The 15321-nt window shown below is 36.2% G+C and overlaps 1 long non-coding RNA gene across 1 annotated transcript in view; it reads right to left on the bottom strand.

The window, feature by feature from the left end:
- The window catches only part of LOC131383254 (uncharacterized), a 51063-nt gene that overhangs the window by 26717 nt on the left and 9025 nt on the right, over positions 1-15321 (bottom strand). Inside the window, exon 2 of the long non-coding RNA XR_009213147.1 lies at positions 11218-11344. This is a non-coding gene — a long non-coding RNA (uncharacterized LOC131383254). The remainder of the gene's footprint in view (positions 1-11217; positions 11345-15321) is intronic.

Genomic DNA, 15321 nt, shown 5'->3' with positions numbered 1-15321 from the left:
CACTGCCCTGAGAGAGAGACATTGGCATGCAGCATTTGCCACAGGCTGATTGAAGAGACCTTGACTGAACATGTGTGATAGCTAGGTAGCACTTGCTATGGGCCTGGGGCAGTGATGTCCACAAGGAAAGACTCCTTGTTGAGGAAAAGACAGGGAATATTGGGAAGAACATTGTCTTGTAGATTGGGTGTTAGCTCACAGGCAATAGACTAGAGCACAAAGTAGGTTCCTAAGGTTCCCAACTTTAGGCCCTGGCTCCCAAATGGCATTTCTGAACTGACCCTGGATGAAGGAGAGGATCTTGCCACCCTCAATGGAAGGACACCAGCCTGGCTAGATTTGACACCTGCTGACTGAAGAGCCCCTGGGCCTTGAATGAACATTGGCTGTAGCTAGGTAGTGGTTGCCATGAGCATTGGGTGAGACCCAGTGTTGTGCTGGTTCAGGGCTGACCCAGTGCAGTTGCAGTGGTAGTGGCCACAAGGCTACTTGTGTCCCTGATCCCCCAACTGTAGGCAGCTTAGCATGGAGAGAGAGGCTCCATTTGTTTGGGGAAAAATAAGAGAAAAGAACAAGAGCCTCTTCTTGGTATTCAAGGGAATTCTCTGAGATCTTACCCAAGTCCAACAAGGCAGTACCTCTATGAGTCTGCAAAAGTCCATAATTACTGATCTAGGGGTGGACCCTAATGCAGATTTGGCTGCAGTGAACAAAAACTTATATGACAACACTCAATTCCCTTTGAATACTTGGAAAGCCTGTCCAAGAAGCATGGGTACAAACAATCCCAGACTGTAAAGATTACAATAAATACCTAATTCTTCAGTGTCCACACATCGATGAACGTCCACAAACATCAAAACCAACCAGGAAAACTTGATCTAACCAAAACGAAATAAAGCACCAGTGATAAGTCTTGGAGTGACAGAGATATGTGACTTTTCAGACAGAATTCAAAATAGCTGTTTTTAGGAAGCTCAATGAAATTCAAGATAACAGTGAAAATAAATTCAGAATCCTATCAGAGAAATGTAACAAGGAAATCAAATTAATTTTTAAAAATGAAGCAGAAATTCTGGAGCTGAAAAATTCAATTGACATAGTGAAGAATGCATCAGAATCAATAGGATAATTGATTAAGCAGAAGAAAGAATTAGCTTGAAGATAGGCTATGTAAAAATACACAGAGAAATGAAAAGAAAAAGAATTTTTTAAAATGAAGAACACCTACAAGATTTAAAAATAGCCTCAGAAAGGCAAATCTAAGAATTACTGGACTTAAAGAGAAAGCAAAAAAACAAATCAGGATAGAAAGTTTATTTAAAGGGATAATAATAGATAACTTTCCAAACCTAGAGAAAGATACTAATAGTCAAGTTCAAGAAGGTTATAGAATACCAAGAAGATTTAACCCAAAGAACACTACCTCAACATATTTAATAATCAAACTCTTAAATATCAAGGATTTTAAAATGATCCTAAAAACAGCAAGAGAAAATAAACATATAACAAAAAAATGAGCTTCCACACATCTGGCAGCAGACTTTCCCATGGAAACCTTACAGACCAAGGAAGAGTGACATGACATATTTAAACTGCTGAAGAAAAAGTATTTTATCCCAGAATAGTATATCCAGTGAAAGTACCCTCAAACACGAAGGATAAATAAAGACTTTCCTAGACAAACAGAAGCTGGGGGATTTCATCAAAACCAGACCTGTCCTATAAGAAATGCTAAATGGGCTTCTTCAATCTGAAAGAAAAGAACACTAATAGCAACAAGAAATCATCTGAAGGTACAAAACCCATTGAAACTAGTAAGCACACAGATAAATATAGAATATTAAACATTGTAATTGTATATGTAAACTACTCACATCTTCAGTAGAAAGACTAAAAAATGAGCCCATCAAAAACAATAATTACAACACCTTTTCAAGACATAGACAATAAATTAAATGTAAATAGGAAAAAACAAAAAGTTAAATAGTTCTGGGGTTGAAGTGTAGAGTTTATATTGGTTTTATCTGGCTTGTTAGTTTGTTTGTTGTTCTTGTAATTAGTGTTAAGATGTCATCAGTTTAAAATAATGAGTTATAAGATGATATTTGCAAGGCACATAGTAACTTCAAACCAAGAAAACCACAACAGATACATGAAAAATAAAAGACAAGAAATTAAAACATACCACCAGAGAGAAAATGACCTTTATGAAAGGGAAGACAGGAAGGAAGGAAGGAAGAAAGGAAGGAAGGAAGGAAGGAAGGAAGACAATACAACCAGAAAACAAATAAGAAAATTGCAATAGTAAGTCCTTACTTATCAACAATAACTTTGAATGTAAATGAATTATACTCTCCAATCAGAAGACATAAAGGATCTAATTAGATATAAAAAGAAGAAACAATGATCTCTTGCCTAGAAGAAACACACTTTACCTACGAAAAAAAAAACACAGACTGAAAAATATGGGGATGGAAAAAGATACTCCATGAAAATGGAAACTGAAAAAGAGCAGGAGCAGCTATACTACAAAATAGATTTTGAGAAAAAAGACATGAAAGAGATAAGGTCGTTATAAAATAATAAAGAGGTCAATTCAGCAAGATAATGTAACAATTATGAATATATACACAGCAAACACTAGATCACCAAAATATAAACTAAAAACTGCTAAAAACCAAAAAACAGCCTAAAAATGCCTAGAAATGATAAACAAATTCAACAGAGTTGCAATGTACAAATCAACGTTCAAAAATTAGGGGCATTTGTATACAGCAATAACAAACAACGTGGAAAAGAAATTAAGAAAGTAATTCCATATATGGTAGCTTAAAATAAAATAAAATACCTAGGAATAAACATAACCAAAGTGAAAGATCTCACAGTGAAAATCGTAAAACATTGATGAGAGAAACTGAAGTGGACACAAAATAATAAACAAAATTATGTTTATGAATTGGAAGAATCAAAATAGTTAAAATGTTCATACTCAACAAAGCAATATACAGATTCAATGCAATTCCTATAAAAATACCAATGACTTTCTTCATAGAAGTAGAAAAATTATTCTAGAATTTATATGGAACTGCAGAAGAACCAGAATAGCTAAAGCTATCTTAAGCAAAGAGAACAAAACTGGAGGAATCACATTACCTGACTTTATATTATACTGCATAGCTATAGTAACCCAAACAGCATAGTACTGGCATAAAAAGATACATAGAACCAATTAGTGAACCCAGAAATAAATCTACAATCTATGGTGAACTCATTTTTGACAAAGCCTCCAAAAACATTCATTGGTGAAAGCACAGTCTTTTCAATAAATGGTGCTAGGAAAACTGGATATCCATAGCAAAAGAATGAAACTAGACACCTATCTCTCATCATATACAAAAAACAATAAAAATGGATTAAAGACTTAAATCTCAGACCTCAAAGTATGAAACTATAAAAAGAAAATACTGGGGAATAACTCCAGGATATTGGTCTGGGCAACAATTTCTTGAGTAATACTCCAAACAGAAAAGCAACCAAAGCAAAAATAGACAAATGGGATCACATCAAGTTAACACATTTCTGCAAAGCAAAGCAAACAATCAGCAAAGTGAAAGACAACCCACAGAATGGGAGAAAATATTTACAAACTTTCAATCTGACATGGGATTAATAACAAGAATATGTAAGAAGCTCAAACAACTCAACAGGAAGAAAACCTAATGATCAAACTTTTAAAAAATCATCAGAAATAATGCAATTCAAAACTGCATTATTTCTGCAAAATTAGATATAGTCTCCCCCCAGCTAAGTGGCTTTTATCTAAAAGTCAGGCAATAACATATGTTGGTGATGAGGTGAAAGAAGGGAACCCTCATATACTGTTGGTAGAAATGTAAATTAGTATAGCCACTATGGAGAACAGTATGGAAGTTCCCAATAAAATAAAAAATAGGGTGGAGGAGAAGAGCACAACTGTTGAATAGAATGCTCCACTGATTACACCCCTGCAAAGATATCAATTTAACAACTATATACACTTAAAAAGCACCTTTATAAGAACCAAAATTCAGGTGCTCACAGTACCTGGTTTCAACTTTGTGTCACTGAAAGAGCCATTGAAGAGGGTAGGAAAGAGTCCTGAATCACCCACGTCATCCCTTTCTCCTCCCATGGCAGTGGCCACATGGTATGGAAAAAGAATCTGAGTGTTTGGGAGAAAAGTGTAGCAATTGTGAGACATTGCATTGAACTCAGTGCTGCCCTGTCATAGCAGAAAGCAAAACCAGACTGAACTCAGCTGACTCCCACCTATGGATGGAGTATTTAAACCATCCTAGCCAAAGGACAATTGCTTGCCCCAGCAGTGGGAACCTGAGTTCTGACAAGCCTCATCACCATAGGCTCAAATGCTCTGGGACCCTAAATAAATTCGAAAGGCAGTCTAAGCCACAAGAACTGTAAATCCTGAGCAAGTCCCAGGGCTGAATAGGGTTCAGTGCCAATGGACTTGTGGGGCATGCAGCTTACTGAGACACCAGCTGGGTTGGCTAAGGGAGTGCTTGTGCCACCCCTCCCCCAATGCCTGTCTCCACAGCTTGCAACTCCAAATGAGACTTCTTCCATCTACTTGAGGAGATAAGAGGGAAAAATAAAAAAAAAAAAAGACTTTATTTTGCATCTTGGTTACCAGCTCAGTCACACTTGGATAAGGCAGTATTCAGAGTCTTGAGGCCCCCTTTCCAGGCCCCAGCTCCTGGATGACATTTCTAGAATGGGCCAGAAGGGGACCCGCTGCCTTGAAGGGAAGGAGCCAGTCCTGCTAGGACACATCATGTGCTGATTAAAGAGCCCTTCCCCCTAAATAATCAGCAGTGATACCCAGATACTACACTGTGGGCCTTGAGAGAGACTCTGAGATTGGCTGGCTTAAGGTGAGACTCAGCACATTCCCAGCTGTGGTGGCTACCTACAGGGAGAAACATCTTCTGCATGAGAAAAGCAGAGGGAAAAGTAAAGTGGACAGTGCCTTGCACCTTAGATATTAGCTTGGCCACAGGGAGAAAGAGCATCAAGCAGACTCTTCAGATGCTTGATTCTAGACCAAGACTCTTGGATGGCATTTCTGGACCTGCCCTCAGCCAGATAGGTTACCCCTGCCCTGAAGGGCAAGTCCCAGGCCAGGCAGCATTAACCACAAGCTGACTGCAGAGCCCTTGGGCCTTAAGGGAACATCAGTGGTATCCTGGCAGTACTCCCCATGGGCCTGTGGAGGCGATGGTCACAGGATAAGGCTCATCTGCCTGTGGAAAAGGGACAGAAGAGTTGGAAGGACTATGTTTTGTCGTTTGAGTATAGTCTCAGCCACAGTACAACACAATACCAGATAGACTTCTTAAATTTTTGCCTCCAGTTCCTGGATCCCAGATGGTACCACTGTACCCACCTGGGGTCTGAGGGAACTCACTGCCCTGAAGGAAAGGACAGAAGCCTGGTTGGCTTCACAACCTGCTGATTGTAGACCCCCAGCAAACATAGGCGGTATCCAGGTAGTGGTTACACTGGTCTTTGGGCAAGATCCAGTGCTGTGCTGGCTTCAAGTCAGACTCAGTGCAGGCCTAGTGGTAGTGGCCATAGTGGTACTTGTGTTACCCCAACCCCAGCTCGAGGTGGCTCAGAACACACAGAGAGATTTCATTTGGGAAAAACTAAGGGAAGGTAACAAAAGTCTCTTCCTGATAATCCAGAGAATTCTGGATCTTGTCCAAGACTATTAAGGCAATACCTCTGTAAGTTGGAAGAACCACAGTATTACTGTGCTTGTGATGAACTCTAACACAGATATGGCTTAGATCACAACACACAAGTCCTTTTGCATACTTGGAAAGCCCTCTTAGGAAGGATGAGTTCAAAGAATACCAGATGGCAAAAATTACAATAAATAATTAACTTTTCAATGCCCAGACATGACAAACATCTAATAAGAATCAAGACAATTCAGGAAAACATGGCTTTAGCAAACAAACTAAATGAGATACCAGGGACCAATCCTGGAGAAACAGAGATGTGCAACCATTCAGGTAGAGAATTCAAAATAGCTGTGTTGAGGAAACTCAAAGTAATTAAAGAGAACACAGAGAAGGAAATCAAAATTCTGTAATATAAATTTAACAGACATTAAAATAATTAAAAAGAATCAAGCAGAAATTCTAGAGTTGAAAAATGAAATTGACATACTGAGGAATGCACCAGAGTTTTTTAATAGCAGAATTGATCAGGCAGAAGAGAGAATTAGTGAGCTTGAAGACAGGCCATTTGAAAATACACAGATGAGACAAAAGAAAAAAGAATAAAAAACAGTGAAGGATGCCTACAAGATCTTGAAAATAGCCTCAAAAGGACAAATTTAAGAGTTAGTGGCCTTAAAGACAAGGTAGAGAAAGAGATAGGGATAGAAAGTTTATTCACAGGGATAATAATGAGAACTTCTCAAATCTAGAGAAAAATATCAACATTCAACTACAAAAAGGTTATAGAACACCAAAAGATGTAATCCAAAGAACACACCTCAGAGCATTAAATAATCAAACTCCCAAAGGTCAACAATAAAGAAAGGATCCTAAAAGCAGCAAGAGAAAAGAAAAAATAACATACAAAGACTTTCAATAAGCCTGGCAGCAGACTTTTCAGTGGAAACCCTACAGTCCAAAAGAAAGTGGCATGATGTATTTAAAGTACTGAAGGAATTTTTGTTTTTTACTGTAGAATAGTATATCTGGTGAAAATATCCTTGACATGTAAAGGGGGAAATAAAGACTTTCCTAGACAAATAAAAGCTGAGGGATTTTATCAACATCAGACTTCTACGGAAATGCTAAAGAAAGTACTTCAATCAGAAAGAAAAAGACATTAACAAGCATAAAATCATCTGAAGGTGCAAAAATCACAACTAATAGTAAGTATGCACGGAAAAACACAGAGTATTATACCACCAGAGAAAATTGTCTTCACTAAAAAGAAGACATGAAGGAAGGAAAGAAAGACCACAAAACAACCAGAAAACAAATAACAAAATAGCAAGAGTAAGTCCTTACTTCTCAATAATAACATTGAATGTAAATGGATGACACCCTCCAATCAAAAGACATATAGTGGCTGAATGGATAACAAAATAAGACCCAATAATCTGTTTTCTAGAAGAAATACACTTAATCTATAAAAATACACATCAACTGAAAATAAGGGAATGGAAAAAGATGTTCCATGCCAATGGAAACCAAAAAGGAGCAAGAGCAGCTATTCTTATATCAGACAAATAGCTTCCAAGACAAAAATCATGAGACAAAGAGGTCATTATATAATAAGAAAAGGGCCAAACTAGCAACAGAATATAATGATTATAAATATATATGCACCCAACACAGAAACACCCAGAGAAATAAAGCAAATATTATTAGAGCTAAGGACAGAGACTTCAGTAAAATAATAGCTGGAGATTTCCACACCTCACTTTTAGCATTGGACAGATCTCCCAGGCAGAAAATCAACAAAGGAACATGGGACTTAAAATGCAGTATAGAATAAATAGACATGATAGATATTTACAGAACATTTCATTCAATGGCTACAGACTATGCATTATTTTTCCTCAACACGTGAATCATTCTCAAGCATAGATTATATGGTAGTTCACAAAACAAGCCTTAAAACATTCCAAAAACTTGAAATATTATCAAGCATCTTCTCTGACACAATGGAATAAAAATACAAATCAATAGCAGGAGGAATTTTGGAAACTATACAAACACATAAAAATTAAACAATATATGACCAGTGGGCCATTGAAAAAATCAAGAAGGAAATTGAAAAAATTCTTGAAACAAATAATAATGGAGACACAACATAACAAAGCTTATGAAATTTAGCAAAAGCAGGACTAAGATGGAAGTTTATGGCCATAAGTGCCTACATCAAAAAAGGAAAAACTCCACCTAAGGATGCATCTAAAAACTAGAAAAGCAAGAGCAAACCAAACCCAAAATTAGTAGATGAAAAGAAATAAGATTAGAGTTGAAATAAATGAATATGAAATGAAGAAAACAATATTAAATATCAGTGAAACAAAGTTGGCTTTTTGAAAAGATAAAATCGACAAACCTTTACCTACACTAAGAAAAAAAGAAAACAGTAATAAATAAAATCAGAGACGAAAAAGTAGATATTACTTCTGATAGTGCAGAAATTCTAAGGATAATTAGTGACTACTATGAGCAACTTTATGTCAATAAATTGAAAAGTCTAGAATACATGGATAAATTCCCAGGCACATACAACCTACTCAGGTTGAAGCAGGAGGAAGTTCAAAACCTGAACAGATCAATAACAAGTAATGAGATCAAAGCCATAATAAAAAGTCTCTCAGCAAAAAAGGCCTGGGACCCAATGACTTCACTGCTGAATTCTACCAAACATTTAAAGAAAAACAAGTATCAGTGCTACTCAAGCTATTCTGAAAAATAGAGAAGAGCATACTTCCAAGTTCATTCTACAAGGCCAGTATTACCCTGATACCAAAATCAAACAAAGACACATTAAAAAAAAAACTACTGGCCAATATCTCTGATGAATATTGGTGCAAAAATTCTCCAGAAAATACTAGCAAACTGAATTCAACAACACATTAAAAATATCATTTATTGTGACCCAGTGGGATTTATCCCAAGGATGCAAGGATGGCTCAACATACGCAAATCAACTAGTGTAATACATCGTATCAACTGAACGAAGGACAAAAGCCATATGATCATTTTCACTGATGCTGAAAAAGCATTTGATAAAATTCAACATCCCTTCATGATAAAAACACTAAAAAAACTGGGGGTAGAAGGAGCATACCTCAACATGATAAAAGCCATATACACCAACCCATAGCTAGTATCATCTTATATGGAGAAAAAGTGAAAGCATTTCCTGTATACTCTGCAATATGATAAGGATGCTCACTTTCACTACTGTTATTCAACACAGAACTGGAAGGTCTAGTTAGAGCAATCTGGCAAAAAATAAAATAAATAATGGGCATCTTTATTGGAAAGGAAGAAGTCAAATTATACTTCTTTGCAGATTATGTGATCTTATATTAGGAAAACCCTATAGACTCCATCAAAATACTATTAGAACTGATAAACAAATTCCGTAACAATGAAGGATGCAAACTCAGCATTCAAAAATCGGTAGCATTTCTAGATGCCAACAGCAAACAATCTGAAAAAAGAAATCAAGAAAGTAATCCCATTACAATAGTTACAAATTGAATAAAATACCCAAGAATTAGCCAAAGAAGAGAAAGAGTGCTATAATGAAAATTATAAAACATTGGTGGCAGAAATTAAAAAGGACCCTCAAATGGAAGAAATTCCATTTTCATGGATTGGAAGAATTAATATTGTTAAAATTTTCATGCTACCCAAAGCAATCTACAGATTCAATGCAATTTCTATCAAAATACCGATGACTTTCTTCACACAAATAGAAAAAACAAGCCTAGCATTTGTTTGGAACCAGAAAAGACCCAGAATAGCCAAAGCTATCCTAAGCAAAAAGAACAAAACTGGAGGAATCACATTACTTGACTTCAAATTATACTACAGAGCTATAGTAACCAAAACAGCATGGTACTGGCATAAAAACAGATATATAGACCAATGGGACAGAATAGAGAACCCAGAAACGAATCTACACACCTACAGTGAATTCATTTCTGACAAATGTGCCAAGAACATAAACTGGGGAAAAGACAATCTCTTCAATACATGATTCTGAGAAAACTGGATATCCATATGCAGAAGAATAAAAGTAGACACCTATCTCTTACCATACACAAAAATCACATCAAAATGGGTTGAAGACTTCAATCTAAGAACTCAAACTATGAAACTAACTCAAGAAAACATGGAGGAACACTCCCAGATGTTGGTCTGGGCTACAATTTCTTGAGTAAAACCCCCAAAGCAAAGCTGACCAAAGCACAAATGGACAAAGGGAGTCCCATCAAGTTTAAAAACTTCTGCACAGCAAACAATCGACAAAGTGTAGAGACAACTCATGGAATGGGAGAAAATATTTGAAAAGTTCCTATCTGACATGAAATTAATAACCAGAACATATAAGGAGCTCAAACAACTCTATAGGAAAAAAAAATCTAATAATCTGATTTAAAAATGGGCAAAGAGTTTGAATAGACATTTCTCAAAAGAAGACATACAAATGGTCAACAAGTATATGAAAAGGTGTTCACCTTTATTGCTAATCAGAGAAATGCAAATCAAAATGACAATGAGATATCATCTCACCCCAGTTAAAATGGCTTTTATCTAAAAGTTAGGCAATAACATGTGCTGGTGAGGATGTGAGAGCAGGGAACCCTCATATGCTGTTGGTAGAAATTCACAGCCACTATGGAAAATAGTTTGGAGGTTCCTCAAAAAACTAAAAATAGAGCTGCCTTACTATTCAACAATCCCTCTTCTGGGTATATACCCAAAAGAAAGAAAATCAGTATATCAGAGAGATATCTGCACTCCCATGTTTATTGCAGCATTGTTCACAATAGCCAAGACTTGAAAGCAACCTAAGTGTCCATCAGCAGATAAATGGAGAAAGTAAATTTAAATATGCACAATAGAGTACTATGCATCTTTAAAAAATGTGGTTCTGTCATTTGCAACAACATGGATAGAATTGGAGGTCATTATATTATGTGAAGTGTAAGCCAGGCATAGAAAGACAATCATCACATGTTCTCACTTATTTGTAGAAGCTAAAAATTAAAACAATTGAATCCATGGAGATAGGGAGTAGAAGGATGATTACCAGAGGCTGAGAAGAGTATTGGAGGTTGGGAGGTGGGGAAGTGGGGAATGTTTGTTAATGGGTGCAAATAAATAGTTAGAAAGAATAAGACCTAGTACTCGCTAGTACAAAAGGGAGACTATTGTAAAAAGAATTTGGTTGTACATTTTAAAATAACTAAAAGATTATAAATGAACTGTTACACAAAGGATAAATACTTGAGGGGGTGGATATCCAATTTTCTGTGATGTGATTATTATACATTGCATTCCTGTACCAAAATACCTCAGGTACACCATAAATATATACACCTCCTATTAATATGTACCCACAAAAGTTAAAAATCAAGAAAATGATAAAAAATACCTTATTGCTAAAAATGCTAATGATCATCAGAGGCTTCAGTGTGTGATAATTTTTTGCTGGTAGGGGTATTCACCTCAATATTGTTGTTTGCTGACATCAGGATGGTGGTTGCTGAAGGCTGTAGTGGCTGTGGTAGAAAAAAGAAAAATAAGAGAAAAATAATGTTTGTCACATCAACACTTTTTTTCACAAAAGATTTCTCTGTAGCATGCAAAGCTGTTTGATAGCATTTTGCCCACAGTAGAACTTTCAAAACTGGAGTCCGTTTTCTCAAACCCTGCTACTGCTTTATCAACTGGGTTTATGAAATATTCTAAATCCTTTGTTGTCATTTCAACAGTGTTCACAGCATCTTCACCAGGAGTAAATTATATCGTAAGAAACAACTTTCTTGCTCATCCATAAGAAAACACTCTTCATCTGTTCATGTTTTGTCATAAGATTACAGCAATTCAGTCACATCTTCAGGCTATACTTCTAATTCTAGTTTTCTTATTGCTTCCACTGCATCTGTAGTTGCTTCCTCCACTGAAGCCTGGAACTCCCCAAAGTCCTCCATGAGCATTGGGATCAACTTCTTCCAAACTCCTGTTAACATTGATATTCTGACTTTCTCCCATGAACCACAATGTTCTTAATGGCATCTAGCATGGTAAATTCTTTCCAGAAAATTTTCAATTTACCTTGCCCACATGCATTACCGGAATCATTCTTATAGCCTTACAAGATGTATGTCTTAATAAGACTTAAAGCCAGAAATTACTTTTTGATCCATAGGCTGAAGAATGGATGTTGTCTTAGCAGGCATGAAAACAACATTAATCTCTTTTTATATTTCCATGAGAGCTCTTGGGTGACTAAGAGCACTGCCAATGAGTAGTAGTATTTTGAAAAGAATATTTTTTCCCGAGCAGTAGGTCTCAACAGCAAGCTTAAAACATTTAGTAAACCATGCTGTAAACAGATGTGCTGTCATCCAGGCTTTGTTGTTCCATTTATAAAGCACAGGCAAAATATATTTAGCATAATTCTTAAGGGTCCTAGGTTTTTCAAAATGGTAAAAGAGCATTGGCTTCAACTCAAAGTAACCAGATACATAAGCCCTTAACAAGAGAGTCAGCCTGTCTTTTGAAGTTTGGAGCCAGCCATTGACTTCTGCTCTCTAGCATGAAATTCATAGATAGCATCTTACTCCAATAGAAGACTGTTGTATCTAGGTGGAACATCTGTTGTTTGGTGTAGCCACCTTCATCAATGATCTTAGCTAGATCTTTTGGATAATTTGCTACTTGTTCTTTATCAGCATTTGCTGCTTTACCTTGTACTTTTTTGTTATAGGGATGGCTTCTTTCACTAAATCTCATGAACTAACCTCTGCTAGATTCCTACTTTTCTTCAGTTTCCTCACCTTTCTCAGCCTTCATATATTTGAAGAGAGTTAGGGCATTTCTCTGGATTACACTTTAGCTTAAAAATATGTTGTAGCTTCTCAATTTCCACAGTGTCCACAACCCCTCTTTTTTTTTTTTTTTGGTCTCTTGTTCAACTTTGTAGTGCTTAAGATAATCTATAATTGAAGAGATGTGTTGCATAAAACCACAAAACTGCAAAAAGGTTTTATAGTTAACAGTTAATCTGGAGTAACATTTTAATTTTCTTTAATCACAAAATCATCTAATTTAAATTAAATCAAATCTAATTTAATTAATGGCTAAACTTATCATCTATTTTTACTCCTCCAGCCATAGGACTTAAGCTCAAGCTCTTTTCAAAATAAACCTATAAGCCTACCCCATCCTATGGAAGTTGTAAACTAGAAAACCAATCGATTTAGCTGGTCTCTTTTGGGCTATTTTTTTTTTAAATTATACTTTAAGTTCTGCACAACCCCTCTTTTAATGATATACTGAACTCCCGTGCCATACCTCTGTCCAACCAGCATAGTCACTCATTACTTTTTTATTTCCAAATCCAGTGGACACTTTTCAGTTCCTATTTTGCCTTACTATTTACCATTTGACACTATTTTTGAAACCCAGTCTTCCTTTAGCTTCTAATTTTTCTTCTTCCCTTACTAACAGTTTAGTGCCCTTTGCTGTTGTTTTTCTTCTACTCATTCCTTGAATGTTGATGTTTCCAGATTATCTGCTCCTTTCATTACCCATACTCTCCCTATGTAATCACATCTACTCTGACAAATAGAGCAATCACATCTATTAGGAAGGGTCAACGTTAGGATAATACGACAATGAGACCCTACAAAACTGAATTACTTAAAGAACAAATACCTTTAAAAAAATTCACGAAACAGTTCAAGATGAGTACTTTAGGCTGGTGGGAGGCTTTGTTCCAGTGACCCAGGTTTCCTTCAAATCACTTCTTCACCATTCTGTAGGGCATTGCCGTGGCTGCATGATCAATGGTGGATTGTTCCAGGTTCTAGTTCTCCACAAATTGGGAGGAAAAAAATATGAAGAAGATATCCCAGCTTCTTTTACCCTAGTTCAGGGATCTACCATTTCTATTCTTCTAGTTACCATTTCCATATCTACTATTTTAATTTTTGGTCCATTTTTCACACAACATCCAGGATGATCTTTTAGAGATAAAAGTCTGTCCAGGTGTGGTGGCTCACGCCTGTAATCCCAACACTTTGGGAGGCTGAGGCACGTGGATCACTTGAGGTCAGGAGTTTGACACCAGCCTGGCTGACATTGTGAAACCCTATCTCTACTAAAAATACAAAAATTAGCTTGGTATGGTGGTGGGCACCTGTAATCCCAGCTACTCGGGGGGCTGAGATAGAAGAATTGTTTGATCCTGGGAGGCAGAGGTTGCAGTGAGCCAAGAATGCCCCATTGCAGTCCAGCCTGGGCGAAAAGAGCAAAACTCTGTCTCTCTGTCTCTCTCTCTCTCTCTCTCTCTCTCTCTCTATATATATATATATATATATACACACACACACACGTTTGATCATGTCACTTAAAAGAAAAGCAATGGTTAAAAAAAATTAAAGTGCAAGCTCCTTAACTTTGCTTATAAATCTCTCTACAATCTAGCCATTGCCTAATGCTCAGCTGTATCCATGGTAATTCTTTCATAGTTTTGAACTCTATCTTCCATTAGTATTGAACTAATCTCAATTTCTTGAAATAATATTTTATGTATTTATATGTCATTCCCTTTGTGTAGATATCATTTTATCCTCTTTTGTTTGGTTATTTCCCACCTTTTACTTATCTTTTAGGTTTGAGCTGAAATTTTATTTCCTCCACTGAATTCACAAGATACTTCAATATCAAAAATTGAGGAAGTAATTCAAAGAGAATGCATAAAATACAATGCGAGATATTAATAAAATCTCTAACTTAGAAAGCTATCGTTTATGAACTCATGGGCTACAATTTTAGTGCAAGTTCTGTTAGCAGATGGCCAGCATGTTGGACCACAAACTCTGAAACCAAGAATTAGGTATCATTCAATTACAAAGGCTATTAATAAATAGCTATATCCCTGTAAATCATGTAGGCCTTTATTCAGAAATTTCCCCCTTGTTTGGCTGCCATTTTTTAGTGGCTTGAATTTTTTTTTTTTTTAATAATAGGACATAGCTAGCAAGGTCTTCTACAATGTCAGTTCAATTAATGTTTTCAAAAATGAAATCTATTGTGCCTGCCCTATTTTCACATGGAAATGGGTAGCTTAGCCTTGGTATCTTGGCCCAAACGCTACATTCTTTTTTCAAAAGATTCATCTCCAATTCAACTTGAAAAGTTGCCTATGTCATTGACATTGCCAATTACATTTCATCAAAGTCTGTACTTCGTTAGCTTTCCAAAATAAGCAGAGGAGAATTCTGATTTTTAGTAGGTGGTCCCAGTAATTGCAGGCCTTGAAAAATTTCTGAGAAATTTTAATTTTTATGTAAACCAATACCCTTATTAAAATTCTGTCAATATAAAAATTTTATCCCCATAAGCTCCATCAGCTTATGTGAAGCAGCATTCACCATATTGCTTTTTATTTAGAAGTTCTTTATGTATTCCTTTTATTTTGTACACAATTGGCTCTGTGTGCTTTTGTCTTGTCTAGGATTCATTCTAC

This window comes from Hylobates moloch, unplaced genomic scaffold (assembly GCF_009828535.3).
Source record: "Hylobates moloch isolate HMO894 unplaced genomic scaffold, HMol_V3 SCAFFOLD_4, whole genome shotgun sequence".
In the NCBI taxonomy this organism is placed as follows: Eukaryota; Metazoa; Chordata; class Mammalia; order Primates; family Hylobatidae; genus Hylobates; species Hylobates moloch.
This window is presented reverse-complemented; position numbering and strand designations above follow the sequence as displayed.